Source organism: Giraffa tippelskirchi, chromosome 10, assembly GCF_054371585.1.
Source record: "Giraffa tippelskirchi isolate mGirTip1 chromosome 10, T2T-mGirTip1v1.2.pri, whole genome shotgun sequence".
Lineage (NCBI taxonomy): Eukaryota > Metazoa > Chordata > Mammalia > Artiodactyla > Giraffidae > Giraffa > Giraffa tippelskirchi.
Window position 1 is genome coordinate 22451608 of NC_137284.1, and position 15083 is coordinate 22466690.

A 15083-nucleotide genomic window follows, 5' to 3' on the forward strand; every position below is an offset into this window, starting at 1 on the left:
TATGTTTTTCTTCTACCCTGGATGTCATTTATTAGTCACTTGTTCTTTCAGCCAAACCCGAGTGCCTGCAATGTACCAGGTCAAGTTCCAGTCCCAGATCTTTGCTCTAACTTTAAAATGGATTGTGTATTTAAATATAAATAAGAGAAGCAAAAAGAGTCGGAAGAAAACATGGGAAAATTCTTTTTTTTTTCTTCTGTGTTCAAAGAATTTTATTTTAACTATAAATACTCTGGTATTCTCTGATTGGTAGGGGAAGAATAGTAATCCTTTTTTAAAAAAATTCAATTATAGTTGATTTACCATATTGTGCCAGTCTCTTCTGTACAGCAAAGTGACTCAGTTTCTTTATTTTCTTTTCCATTATGGTTTTAAACAAGGTATTGAATATAGTTCCCTGTACTGTACATTAGGACCTTGTTGTTTATCCATTCTAAATGTAATGGTTTGCATCTATCAATCCCAAATTCCCAGTCCATCCCTCTTCCTTCTCCCCTCCCTCTTGGCGACCACAAGGAAATTCTTTTATAACCCTCAATTGGGGAAGATTTTCCTAAACATGACACAAAACTCAGAAATCATAAATATGCCATATGACCCAGCAATCCCACTGCTGGGCATATACACCGAGGAAACCAGAATTGAAAGAGACGCGTGTACCCCAGTGTTCATCGCAGCACTGTTTACAATAGCCAGGACATGGAAGCAACCTAGATGTCCATCAGCAGACGAATGGATAAGGAAGCTGTGGTACATATACACAATGGAATATTACTCAGCCATTAAAAAAAATACATTTGAATCGGTTCTACTGAGATGGATGAAACTGGAGCCCATTATACAGAGTGAAGTAAGCCAGAAAGAAAAACAACAATACAGTATACTAATGCATATATATGGAATTTGAAAGATGGTAATGATAACCCTATATGCGAGACAGAATAAGAGACACAGATAGAACACACATAGAACAATTTTATGGACTCTGAGGGAGAAGGTGAGGGTGGGACGTTCTGGGAGAATAGCATTGAAACATGTATATTATCATATGTGAAACAGAACACCATTCCATGTTCGATGCATGAGACAAAGGCTCAGGGCCGGGGCAATGGGATGACCCAGAGGGATGGGATGGGGAGGGAGGTGGGTGGGGGGTCCAGGAAGGGGAACACATGTAAACCCATGGCTGATTCATGTCAATGTATGGCAAAAACTATTACAATATTGTAAAGTAATTAGCCCCCAACTAAAATAAATAAATTTATAAAAAAATAAAAAATAAAAAAATAAAAAGCAATTCTATTAAAAAAAAACATTGAATAAAAATAGTTGAAAATTAAAAATAATTTTTCTTCATGGAAAAGGCCACTGTAAGCAAGTCAAACAGCAAACTGGGGAAAAGTATTTATAATGCATATTTTGGACAAAATTATCTATTGTATATGTCTATATTTCTGACACATCACTAAGAGAGAATTTTAACAGCCTAGTAAGAAAATGACCAACTCCGTTCCTATGAAACCCAGTTTCTTAATCAAGCATGAGAAAAAATGTCATATTCATGATGATGAAGGTTCACTGAAACTCTTCCAAGATATCTTCACCTTCAGATTTTCAAATATTCTAAAGTTTGGTACTGAATGTTCGAGAGTGAGTAAGGAATGTGGCACTCTTGTGTGCTTGGCACTCCCAGGCAAAACTTGGCCCCCAAAGGGAAGCTGCTTATAAGACTTTACAAATCTATGCTGGCTGGAGATGTGGCTGAAACCCTGAGAACCTGGCCAACACTCATCACAGTCACCAGCTTTGTAGGAACAGGTCTCTAAACCTCCCCATTTGAAAAGGATTTCTCAAAAGATGGGAGCAGAAGATGAAGTTGTTTGGTACTGCCTAGAATGTCACTGGCTTTACAGAAGATGTTTTTTTTTTTCTAATTTGTCTGAAAGTTTTATGCTCTGTTTTCCAGGCAATTACTGCAGCTACTTAACATACTTACGCATAATCTAAAGGCGGCCTTCAGGGTGCTGTCTCTGTAGTCACAGCCCTGCACCTGGACACAGGGTTGACCAGCGGGCTCTGTCTTAGCACTCATTCCCTCCTTTGCCCTGTTCTTTGTTTGGTGCGGTGGACAAACTGTACAACTGTCTTTCCTCATGAACCACACCAGGACCTTAGAAAGCTTTAACCTCTGTCCCCTTCCTCCCAATCAACTGTGCTCCAGTATTCCTCCCCTCCAAGACATTAAATATTTATTAAGAGTTTTAAATAGTGAGTGTTTGTTCAAGTGTATCCCCATAAAACTAGTGTGTTTTTGCTCAACTTCTCATTTCACCCCTGGTGGCTCAGCAGTGAAGAGTCTGCCTGCAATGTAGGAGACTCGGGTTTGATCCCTGGGTCGGGAAGATCCCCTGTAGAACGGAATGGCTACTCACTCCAGTATTCTAGCCTGGAGAATCCCACGGACAGAATAGCTTGGCGGGCTACAGACCATGCAGATGCAAGAGTTGGACGTGACTGAATGACTAACTCTTTCTTTCTTTCCTATTTTGCATCTCTTATCTTCCATTCCTTGAAATACATTCTTCAGAAGTTCCTTTTGTGAGAGTCTTTGTGGCATTAATGCCCTAGTTTTTTTTCTGTCTGCAAATGTCATTGTTTCACCCTCATTTTCTGGAGGTGGTTTTTTCAGGCTGACATTGCAGGGTGACCGTTACTGTCCTCCAGCACATTGGAGATCCACTGTCTTTGGTCGCCAATGTTATTCTTGTGAGATTGGCCATCAGTCAAGGTGCCAGTCACTTACAGTGATCTGCCTTTTTCCTTCCTAAGAGCTTTTCTTTTTTCTCTGATGTGGTACACTGTCATCAAAATGTGTCTAGTGGCTTTCTCTTTATATCACGTTTGGGGTTTATGATGTTTCCTGGATTTTAGGGTTACTGTCATTTAGTATTTCTGGATGATTTTCTGCTATTATTTCTTTGTATATTGCATAGTGGTTAAGACCACAAACTCTGGAGCCAGGCTACTTGGCATCTTATGAGAACTTGGACAAATGTTATAACTTCTCTGTGTTTCAATTTCCTCATGTGTAAAGTGGGGATGATATTATTACTCATCTGTAAAGTGGGGATGACATTATTGCCTACCTATAGGTTTTCTCATGAACATTAGTGAGTTAATTATATAATAGTTTAGAACAGGGACACGTGGTAAATACTATATGCTTGCTAGCTCCTATAATCATTTTTATTATGACCTCTTTCTAGAAGTTTCATCCAACATATGGTAGTGTTTCTCTTTCTAGTCTCCATATCCCTTAACATCTCTTTCTTGTTTTCTGTCTGTTGGGCTCCTAGGTCGCTTCCTTGATAATTTCTACAGATGGATCTTCTAGGTTTCTAGTCTCTTTTCCTCTGTGTCTAATCTTCTGTTTAATTCATCCGCTGAATTTTAAATTCAATTTTTATACTATTTCTAGATAATCTGCTTGAGACTTTGTTTTGATATTTGCTTGGTCAGTTTCTGGCTTGGTCTCGATGCTGAGTCACATTGTCAATTCTCTTTTATGTCTTTAACCCTATTAAGCACAGCAATCTTAAGATTCTCTATCTGAAAATTCCAGTCCGGAGGTCTGTGTAAGCCTGATTTTACTGTCTGTTGTTTCCTCTGTCACTTTGTGATGCTGCTTTGCTTCTTTGTGTATTTGTAATTTTAGACTGTTAGCTGCTTACTTTCCCTGGGACTTTATCTGTGGGGATTCTTTCAGGTCTGAATTATAGTTGAGTTCCTCCAGAAAAGAACTTGGGGTTTTCTTTTGCTGATGGATTGGGTGAACTTCCCAGCATGGCTCTCATCTCTCAGGATGTCCCCAGAAACCTCACCTGTCATTTGTAGCTTTAGCGAGACCATAGGTTGTGTGAGTTTGGACCACAGTCTGTCTTGTGGCGACAAATTCTCAACAGAAAATTTCTGTTTGCCTAGATCCAAGCTTGGTCAAACAATTTCTTGGTGGTTTTATTTGTTACTAATGAGAAATGCACAAAGGTTTAGTCTTTTGAGGTCCCAGTGTTTCATAGGGCACCTTTGTTAAACTTCCCACTTTTGGGTTATCTAAAAACTTTATTTTCTAGCCCTGCTACGTCATGCAGAGCTTAAAGTAGCCATAATAGGAAATATGAGTTTCCTTTTGAGAGCCAAGGGGGTTGATTTAAAGAATTTAAGTGAGGAAGTAACTTTGATCAGCTCTGTGCTTCAGAAAATCCTCTCAGGCTACTGAGAGGAGAATATACATAATATAGATGAAAATACATCTCTCTAGTCAGACCTCTACATGGAAACAACTGCATGAGTACTTTGATACATGCACACAAAGATCCAACTATTTATGCTGTTTTGTAACATGTAATATATTTCTAGTTTGATCCTTTTAACTGTGGAATCTGTTTTGTCCTAATCCCTTATCTGTAAAATGAGACGGTTTCTAGCTGTGATGAATCTAAAATGAAAATCTTTGGTACCTGTGGAGGCTTCTTCATGTACCCTTCTCTCTCCTTGGATTTGTTTTGTACCAAAGAGAGTGGAGGCCTCAGATGGGGATCTCTGACAGGCCAAGCTTCATCCCAGGATGGCTCGCATCCATTAGGGCCTTAATGGTTCCCAGAGGCTCCCCTTTCCATAACTGTGATATGCTCAGCAATCTAGGCCCCTCTCCATGGCCCTGAAGTTTATGTTATGAATTCTTTCCATTAGAATTGAGAATGCAGGGCAGTGTCATTTAGAGAGTCCCTATAAAGGACAGTTTTGTTGGGGAATATGTGGTAGGGGGAGGGTGTGTGTGTGTGTAGCTGATTTTACTACATGAACTCGCACAGATATATATTTTGGAAGAGGGTGGCTCATCCCTGGATCTCATTCCATGCCATGCAATTATTACCAGCCACTGAAAGCCAAGCAGTTGCAATGAAACCAGGAGAGGGGAAATATCCTGATGATGTCATTTGAACTCTGGATCCCACTATTCCTGGAGCCAGCCTCTCTTGCCAGCTCTAGGAATAGTTATTTGAACCAATAATGTCCAATAATGAATCTCATTTGGGTCTGTCCTCTGCTCACACACCCACGAATATGTCCACAGCCACAAATATCTCACACAGCCACAAATATCAAAGCTTTTATCACACTGTACTGTAAGTATCTGAGGACATGATTCTCTCCTGTCATACTACAAGGTCTTCGAGAAGAATGAACACATTTTTGAGTCCCAGGGCTTGCGATAGTACCTGACCCAATGCTCAGCAATTTTTTTTTACTAGAAGTGCATGCATTTGTGCCTGCAGGCATAAGTGAATTAGTGATTGAATAGACAAGTTGGAGAGATGAGGGTTGGGAAGTGATTCTGGGCAGAGAACTTTAAAGGCTTCACTGTGAGAAACATCTGGAGAAGGCAATGGCACCCTACTCCAGTACTCTTGCCTGGAAAATCCCATGGATGGAGGAGCCTGGTAGGCTATAGTCCATGGGGTCGCTAAGAGTTGGACACGACTGAGCGACGTCACTTTCACTTTTCACTTTCATGCATTGGAGAAGGAAATGGCAACCCACTCCAGTGCTCTTGCCTGGAGAATCCCAGGGACGGGGGAGCCTGGTGGGCTGCCGTCTATGGGGTCGCACAGAGTCGGACACGACTGAAGCGACTTAGCAGCAGCAGCAGCAGCAGTGAGAAACATCTGACAGTGGAAGAGCAAACCAAAATGAAGGCAAAGAGTATTTGACAGGTTAAAATCCACTTTAAAACGCACCCAACATGAGACTTCCTTGGTGGTCCAGTGGCTGAGACTTGCATTCCCAATACAGGGGGCCAAGGTTCGATCCCTGGTCAGGGAACTTAGATCCTACATGCTGCAACTAAGAGCCAGTACAGCCAAATAAATAAATATATTAAAAAAAAATAAAATGTACCCAACAGTTAAGAAGCCCAGCCCTGTGGGGAGTAGAATGTACCTGGAGTTGACTTAGATTAGTTGCCAAGTCCTGTACTATTTGGGAAGCAGCATATTGAGAGAGTGGAGGACCAGGCTGCCATGAACACAGAGAATCCCAGGGGGATCCAAGAAAGTGGAAACAGAATGTGCTGGACTTGGGGGTTGGAACAGTTTCTGGGTTTCAAGATCCTTTCTATAAAAACCTTTTCGGAGGGTGGCCTTTGCCAGTCTTGGCTGTTCTTGACCAGGGATGGAGGACCATGAGTGCATAATCAGAATGACCCTTGATCTGTGGTGGCCCTGCCTTGGGATGCTGGATCAAGGTTAGTCTGAACTGGTTGGATGGAGGGAGAAACAGTTGCAAGTCTTCAGTGAAGGAAAGAGGCTTCAGCAAGCTGGGGAGAGCTTGAGGAGGGCAGGAGGTGTGGGACTCCCTCATGAAACTGCCATGATCCTTGCATAGGGAATCACGCAGCTTCTCAGACTCTTGGTAACACCAGGTAAGGCAGGAGGTGTGAAGAGCCCTTTTCCTGGGCTATCCCAGACAGAGGACCAGAAATCTACTACAGAGTCAGGGGCTCCAGGAAGGGCCTCCTGCTTCAAGGCAGCTCTGAGCTGACTTTCTACTGGAGTAGAGAAGAAAGAAGGCTTACTGAATTCTTTTCTTCCCATTCCTTTGTCTTTTACGTCCATCTGTTCTTGCTCATTCAAGGGTTAGGCTCCTCCGAAAGTCAACAGATCATGGAGACAAGAGTCCCAGGGCTCCTGAGCAGCTGTGTGGTCAGGAAGCCTGTGGCCAAGATCATCTGAGTGGGGAGAGCCAGCCTCTGGTTGGCTCCTTCATTCATGTCTGGTCCTTTATTCCGTGTCCTTCCAACTGTCAGCCATTCAGATCTTCTGTCAGGGAACATCGCCTGGGGATTCTAGAAATGAAAAAGCTGGGACAATCAGTGCTCTAGTTTTCCTCATTTGGAATTTCTTTTTCCTCCGAGCATCATGTAAATTCATCCACAGATATTTATTGAACGGCTGCTTTGTGCAGGGCACTGTCATGGACCCTGGTTATAAGGAATGAGCATCACAGAGTAAAGTCCTCAGTTGTGTTCAGTTCAGGGGCTCAGTTGTGTCCACCTCTTTGTGACCCCCATGGACTGCAGCACGCCAGGCTTCCCTGTCCATCACCAACTCCTAGAGCTTGCTCAAACTCATGTCCATCGAGTCGGTGATGCCATCCAACCATCTCATTCTCTGTCGTCCCCTTCTCTTCCAGCCATCAGTCTTTCCCATCAGGATCTTCTTCAGTGAGTCAGTCCTTCACATCAGGTGGCCAAAGTATTGGAGTTTCAGCTTCAGCATCAGTCCTTCCAATGAATATTCAGGACTGATTTCCTTTTGGATTGACTGGTTTGATCTCCTTGCAGTCCAAGGAACTCTCAAGAGTCTTCTCCAACACCACAGTTCAATAGCATCAATTCTTCAGTGCTCAACTTTCTTTATAGTCCAACTCTCACATCCATGCATGACTACTGGAAAAACCATAGCTTTGACTAGACTAACCTTTGTTGGCAAAGTAATGTCTCTGCTTTTTATTTTATTTTTTATTTTAAATATTTTTATTTTTATTTTATTTTTTTCAATTTGTTTCAATTGTTTATTAACTGACCAGATTACAAAAATAATCCTGGTAGATACCTTAGTTCATCCTTCTAATAAGCCTGTTGATCTGGTCTTCCCTGTTGCCAGCATCTCCACCTTCTACAAAATGGGTGGTCTTTTTCTTCATTCCACCTCATGGAGAAGACAATTTAAAGGGCCACAGGAAGTTGTTTGCTTCTTTGAAACGTTTTCCAATGGTATAGATCTCATGAATCAGATCCTCCATGCAGATGATTCCATATTTCCCAAGAGATCGAGCAATCAATGCGTTGTCTGTCAGGGCAATTCGCTTCTTGTTGATTTTGCCATAACCACGCTTATAGATCAATTCATTTACAGACTTCAGATTTGGGTACCCCCATGCAATGTATGGCTCCACAATTCTCAGCATGTTAATTGATGCCTTGTTGGGTTTCACAAAGGTGCCATTGAAGATCTGCGGAGGCGAAGGAGCTGCTGCACCTTTCGAAACTTCGGGCTCACACCGTTGATACCTCTGATCCTGATGACAAATGCCAATTTGGGTTCCATGGGTACATAGAAGTTGCCGGCTTTTCGTGCCATCCTAGCCATTCGAATTTCATTTCTGTACATCTGCCTGTATTCCTTGTGGTAATGCTTAGCTTTTTCATAGATAAGCTTCCTCCTTGCCTTTCGAAGCATCTTTTGGGCAAACTTCTCTCTCAGGTGCTTGATGTTAAGCTCTGCGAAATTCTTTCACTTTTTCTTAAGGGTTTCTGGCACAGCAGAAACCTTCTTTTTCTTCTCTTCTGCACCCTCCACGGTTCCAAATGGGAAAGAGGCATCTCTGCTTTTTAATATGCTGTCTAGGTTGGTCATAGCTTTTCTTCCAAAGAGCGAGTGTCTTTTAATTTCATGGCTGAAGTCACCATCTGCAGTGATTTTGGAGCCCCCAAAAAATAGTCTGTCATGGTTTCCATTGTTCCCCCATCTATTTGCCATGAATTGATGGGGCCAGATGCCATGATCTTTGTTTTCTGAATGTTGAGTTTTAAGCCAACTTTTTCACTTTCCTCTTTCACTTTCATCAAGAGCCTCTTTATTCTTCACTTTCTGCCATAAGGGTGGTATCATCAGCATATTTGAGGTTATTGATATTTCTCCCAGCAATCTTGATTCCAGCTTGTGCGTCATCCAGCCCAGCATTTCACATGATGTACTGTCTATATAAGTTAAATACTCAGGGTGACAATAAACAGCCTTGACGTGCTCCTTTCCCGATTTGCAACCAGTCTGTTGTTCCATGTCCAGTTCTAACGGTTGCTTCTTGTCCTGCATACAGATTTCTCGGGAGGCAGGTCAGTTCAGTTCAGTTCAGTCACTCAGTCGTGTCCAACTCTTTGCGACCCCATGAATCGCAGCACGCCAGGCCTCCCTGTCCATCACAAACTCCCGGAGTTTACCCAAACCCATGTCCATTGAGTCGGTGATACCATTCAACCATCTCATCCTCTGTCGTCCCCTTCTCCTTCTGACTCCAATTCTTCCCAGCATTAGGGTCTTTTTCAATGAGTTAACTCTTCGTATGAGGTGGCCAAAGTACTGGAGTTTCAGCTTCAACATCAGTCCTTCCAATGAACACCCAGGACTGATCTCCTTTAGGATGGACTGGTTGGATCTCCTTGCAGTCCAGGGGACTCTCAAGAGTCTTCTCCAACACCACAGTTCAAAAGCATCAATTCTTCGGTGCTCAGCTTTCTTCACCGTCCAACTCTCACATCCATACATGACCACTGGAAAAACCATAGCCTTGACAAGACGGACCTTTGTTGGCAAAGTAACGTCTCTGCTTTTAAATATGCTGTCTAGGTTGGTCATAAGCTTTCTTCCAAGGAGTAAGCGTCTTTTAATTTCATGGCTGCAATCACCATCAGCAGTGATTTTGGAGTCCCCAAAAATAAAGTCTGACACTGTTTCCACTGTTTCCCCATCTATTTCGCATGAAGTGATGGGACCAGATGCCATGATCTTAGTTTTCTGAACATTGAGCCTTAAGCCAACTTTTTCACTCTCCTCTTTCACTTTCATCTTTTAGGATTTGAAATAGCTCAACTGGAATTCCATCACCTCCACTAGCTTTGTTCATAGTGATGCTTCCTAAGGCCCACTTGACTTCACATTCCAGGATGTCTGGCTCTAGGTGAGTGATCACACCATTGAGATTATCTGGGTCGTGAAGATCTTTTTTGTACAGTTCTTCTGTGTATTCTTGCCACCTCTTCTTAATATCTTCTGCTTCTATTAGGTGCATACCATTTCTGTCCTTTATCGAGCCCATTTTTGCATGAAATGTTCCCTTGGTATCTCTAATTTTCTTGAAGAGATCTCTAGTCTTTCCCATTTCTGTTGTTTTCCTAGTGCGTGTTATATTTTGGAGACACATGCATGCGTCGTCAGTAGGCTTGGATTAACTCAGTGCTACTCTGGTTGATTTTTCCTGTTTGATATGATTGTATTCAATCGGTGACAAGAAGATTCCAATGCATTTGCACATTTTTTTGTGTGTTCTAAAGGATGCCCAGGAATGGTTAGAAGGTCCCTGACTGTGGACCTAGCCACTCTGGGCTGCCTGAGCACTCTGGCCTTAGAGGAGTTCTGTGATGGCTTCTGCTCTAACCCCAGGGGGGCTCTATATCGAGGACCCCTTCTGATGGCTTTCCAGGGGGCCCGAGCCTGGGTTCTGCTGACTAGCTCATCGTGTTAGTGGCCGAGTGGCAGATGCAGTGGGCTTCTCCATCACTGTCCTCTGCTGACGGCCTCCTCCTTTCCCATAAACCTCTCCGAGCCTTTAGCCATGAAGTCTTGGAGGAAAATTGTGCTCCTAGTGCTCCGCCTTGTCATCCGTGCCACCTTCTTCTGCGCTCTGGACCCTGTCAGCCTCAAGGGCCGCCTCTCCGTGGTCCTCCTCTTCTGGTTACCCTGTCACTCCAGCCTGGGACTCGTTACTGTTGCTTGTCCTAAGTGTCTGTTTCTGCCGGTGGCTCTTGTCAGAGTGGGGCAGCTGTAATCTGCACAGCTCCCTCGCTTCTGGGTGCCCAGAGCCAGAGCTTGTGTGTGTGTGCATGTGCATGCGTGTGTGCATGTCCAGCCTCAGTCTGATCTCTGGGGTACAGCCCAGCTCCAAGTTGTGGCTGCCTGGCAAGCTCTTTATGGCCACGTGGCTCTGTCCCCGTCTTACCTCTGTGGCCCACCCCTAAGCACGGCTGTGTTCCTTGTATGGTGGATGGATATTTACAGTGGTGAGAGCAGAATCTATCTTGTCTTGGGATCTTCTGTCCTGAGTAAACGGCAGTGGCCCCTACTTCTTCATGGGCTGTCTTATACCATCAATGCAATCTATGAGATCCGATAACATGCTGTTTATGAGATATTAATTTAAAACGTAAGGCTACAAAGAGATTAAAAGTAAAGGAATGGAAAAAGATTCACCAGGTAAACAATACCTGAAAGATAATGTAGTTATATTAGTATTTATGGTTATAAGGAGCTCTTTATTATAAAATGATTATTATATTTTTATATTAGTAGAAAAATATTTAAAACATAACTTTTAAAAAGAACCATTTATAGTATCAAAAATGTTATTAGGAATAAATCTAAAGCAAAGCATATACAACCCTATATGTAGAAACAGAAAAAAATTTTTGAATGACATTAAAGATTATTCAAGTAAATAAAGTTCATGTTCATGGACAGGAAAATCTAACATTATAAAGATGTGAATTCTCTTTATTTTCTCTACTATATACTCAATGCAACTCCAATAAAAATCTCAGATAGAATTATGTGAAGCTTGATAAACTGATTTTGAAATTTAAAAATAAACATTAAAAATAGATAATATGCTTCTGAAAAAGAAGCTTAAGGAGAGGGGATCTGCACTTTAGTATGAAGCTGTAGCAGTTAAGACTATATGGTACAGACCTACAGAGAGACAGATTGACCAGTAGATTGGAAAAGACAGCCCAGAAAGATTCACTCAAATACGAAACTGAAATATAGTAGAGCTAGCATGGGAACTGAATGGGTAAAGGAGGAACTTTTTATTAAATAAAGCCAAGAAAAATTGTTATTGTAGCAGAGGGGGGGTTTTGGTGTCCACCAAAAATAAATAATAAAATGTCTTACTCAAGGTCATACTTTCAATAAATGATTCTGATCCTTTACTTCTGTGTAATCCTTATCCTGTGACCTTCAAGAAGCTGCTTAACTCCCTTGGTTCTGTATTTTATCATTGATAAAATTGGAATAACATCTACCTGCAGTTATTCTTGGGGATGTGGAAGCAGGGAAAAGCAAAAAGCAAGCTTTTAACATTTTGGTTTTTGAAGTATCCCATCTGATGAAGCAGAGAAGTCAATGAATGGCACCCCACTTCAGTACTCTTGCCTGGAAAATCCCATGGACGGAGGAGTCTGGTAGGCTGCAGTCCATGGGGTCGCAAAGAGTCGCGCACGACGGAGCGACTTCACTTTCACTTTTCCCTTTCACGCACTGGAGAAGGAAATGGCAACCCACTCCAGTATTCTTGCCTGGAGAATCCCAGGGACGGTGGAGCCTGGTGGGCTGCTGTCTATGGGGTCGCACAGAGTCGGACACGACTGCAGCGACTTAGCAGCAGCAGCAGCAGCATCTGATGAAGTGCAAGAAAAGAAATGTGACATTCCTCACGGCGCCACTAGGTGGCAGTCGATGATTATTGTGGGGCTCGTGTTACCCTTGACCGGCCAGCAGGGGGCTCACGTCCATGAAGTCTGGAAAGAGGTCCAGATTAAATAGGATGGCAAAGGGACGCATGTTGCTTCTGGATGGTTATTCATGGATGGCAGTGAGGACAGCTATTCCTGCCAGTTTAGGGCACTGTCTATGAAATCAACCGCTGGAATGGTTATTCCCGGTCTCAAATCCTGGATTTAAGGATTACTAACTGAAATTTGCTACCAGTTAAGTTGCTTAACCTCACTGACCATCCATTCCCTCACATGTGAGATGGTTGTGTCCCCTTATAGGGTTGTTGCAAGGTCCTCAAACACAAATGAGTGCTCAGCACAGGAGAAAAGCCCTAGGAATGTCAGGGACATGCTCATCTTCGAGCCCATCATCTTTATTATCCCATTCCTTTCCCACGACATCAGCGCCTCTGAAGCTTAGCCTGAAATCCAATCCCCCAAGGCCAGCAGAGTCTGGAGCTGCTCAGGCCATGTCTGCCCCTGTAAGTCTCTGGGGCAGAGCAGTGGGCCAGACCCGGCTCTTCAGGCAGAGTGTGTTTCCACTGCTGTTGCTGCGTCTCTGTTAGAGTAGATACATTGTGTACACATGGGCTGTAAAGATGTAAAGGGTTGTTACCTGCTGTGCTGTGCTTAGTCTCTCAGTCATGTCTGACTCTTTGCATCCCATGGACTGTAGACTGCAGGGCCCGTCTGTCCTTGGGGATTCTCCAGCAAGAATACAGGAGTGGGTTCCCATACCCTCCTCCAGGGGATCTTCCCTACCCAGGGATCCAACAGAAGTCTCCTGCATTGCAGGCAGATTCTTTACCATCTGAGCCACCAGGGAATCCCCCAAAAGGACTGTTATAGCTGATGAAATTCTCTTAGCTCTCACAGGGTCATTGGATGAGGCACATAGCCCTTGGGTCCCCGCAGACACCAGCTCCCTTGCACAGCTTTCTAGCTCACTCACTCACTTCAGTCGCTCAGTCGTGTCCGACTCTTTGTGACCCCATGAAGCGCAGCACGCCAGTTCTCCCTGTCCATCACCAACTCCCAGAGTCCACCCAAACCCATGCCCATTGAGTCGGTGATGCCATCCAACCATCTCATCCTCTGTCGTCCCCTTTTCCTCCTGCCCTCAATCTTTCCCAGCATCAGGATCTTTTCAAATGAGTCAGTTCTTTGCATCATGTGGCCAAAGTATTGGAGTTTCGCTTCGAAATCAGCCCTACCAATGAACACCGAGGGCTGATCTCCTTTAGGATGGACTGGCTGGATCTCCTTGCAGTCCAAGGGACTCTAAAGAGTCTTCTCCAACACCACAGTTCAAAAGCATCAAATCTTCTACGCTCAGCTTTCTTTATAGTCCAGTTCTCACATCCATACATGACCAATGGAAAAACCATAGCCTTGACTAGACGGACCTTTGTTGACAAAGTAATGTCTCTGCTTTTCAATATGCTGTCTAGGTTCGTCATAGCTTTCCTTCCAAGGAGTAAGCGTCTTTTAATTTCATGGCTGAAGTCACCATCTGCAGTGATTTTGGAGCCCAGAAAAATAAAGTCAGCCACTGTTTCCACTGTTTCCCCATCTATCTGCCATGAAGTGATGGGACCTGATGCCATGATCTTAGTTTTCTGAATGTTGAGCTTTAAGCCAAGATTTTTACTCTCCTCTTTCACTTTCATCAAGAGGCTCTTTAGTTCTTCGTCACTTTCTGCCATAAGGGTGGTGTCATCCGCATATCTGAGGTTATTGATATTTCTCCCGGCAATCTTGTTTCCAGCTTGTGCTTCCTTCAGCCAAGCATTTCTCATGATGTACTCTGCATATAAGCTAAATAAGCAGGGTGACAATAGACTGCCTTGACGTGCTCCTTTTCCTATTTGGAAACAGTCTGTTGTTCCATGTCCAGTTCTAACTGTTGCTTCCTGACATGCATACAGGTTTCTCAAGAGACAGGTCAGGTGGTCTCATATTCCCATCTCTTGAAGAATTTTCCACTGTTTATTGTGATCCACACAGTCAAAGGCTTTGGCATAGTCAATAAAGCAGAAATAGATGTTTTTCTGGAACTCTCTTGCTTTTTCGATGATCCAGCGGATGTTGCAATTTGATCTCTGGTTCTTCTGCCTTTTCTAAAACCAGCTTGAACATCTGGAAGTTCACAGTTCACGTATTGCTGAAGCCTGGCTTGGAGAATTTTAAGCATTACTTTACTAGCATGTGAGATAAGTGCAATTGTGCGGTAGTTTGAGTATTCTTTGACATTGCCTTTCTTTGGGATTGGAATGAAAACTGACCTTTTCCAGTCCTGTGGCCACTGCTGAGTTTTCCAAATTTGCTGACATATTGAGTGCAACACTTTCACAGCATCATTTATCAGGATTTGAAATAGCTCAACTGGAATTCCATCACCTCCACTAGCTTTGTTTGTAGTGATGCTTCCTAAGGCCCACTGGACTTCACATTCCAGGATGTCTGGCTCTAGGTGAGTGATCACACCATCGTGATTATCTGAGTCGTGAAGATCTTTTTTTGTACAGTTCTTTTGTGTATTCTTGCCGCCTCTTCTTAATACCTTCTGCTTCTGTTAGGTCCCTACCATTTCTGTCCTTTATTGAGCCTATCTTTACATGAAATGTTCCCTTGGTATCTCTAATTTTCTTGAAGAGAACTCTAGTCTTCCCCATTCTATTGTTTTCCTCTATTT

At 43.1% G+C, this 15083-nt stretch overlaps 1 protein-coding gene and 1 pseudogene across 2 annotated transcripts in view; one reads left to right on the plus strand and one right to left on the minus strand.

The window, feature by feature from the left end:
• The window catches only part of ZDHHC13 (zDHHC palmitoyltransferase 13), a 184324-nt gene that overhangs the window by 68829 nt on the left and 100412 nt on the right, over positions 1-15083 (plus strand). The gene's annotated exons all lie outside the window — the stretch shown is intronic.
• On the minus strand, positions 7565-8311 carry LOC145523429 (large ribosomal subunit protein uL30 pseudogene; annotated as a pseudogene). Its single transcript, XR_014066548.1, has one exon. The product of XR_014066548.1 is annotated as a large ribosomal subunit protein uL30 pseudogene (transcript).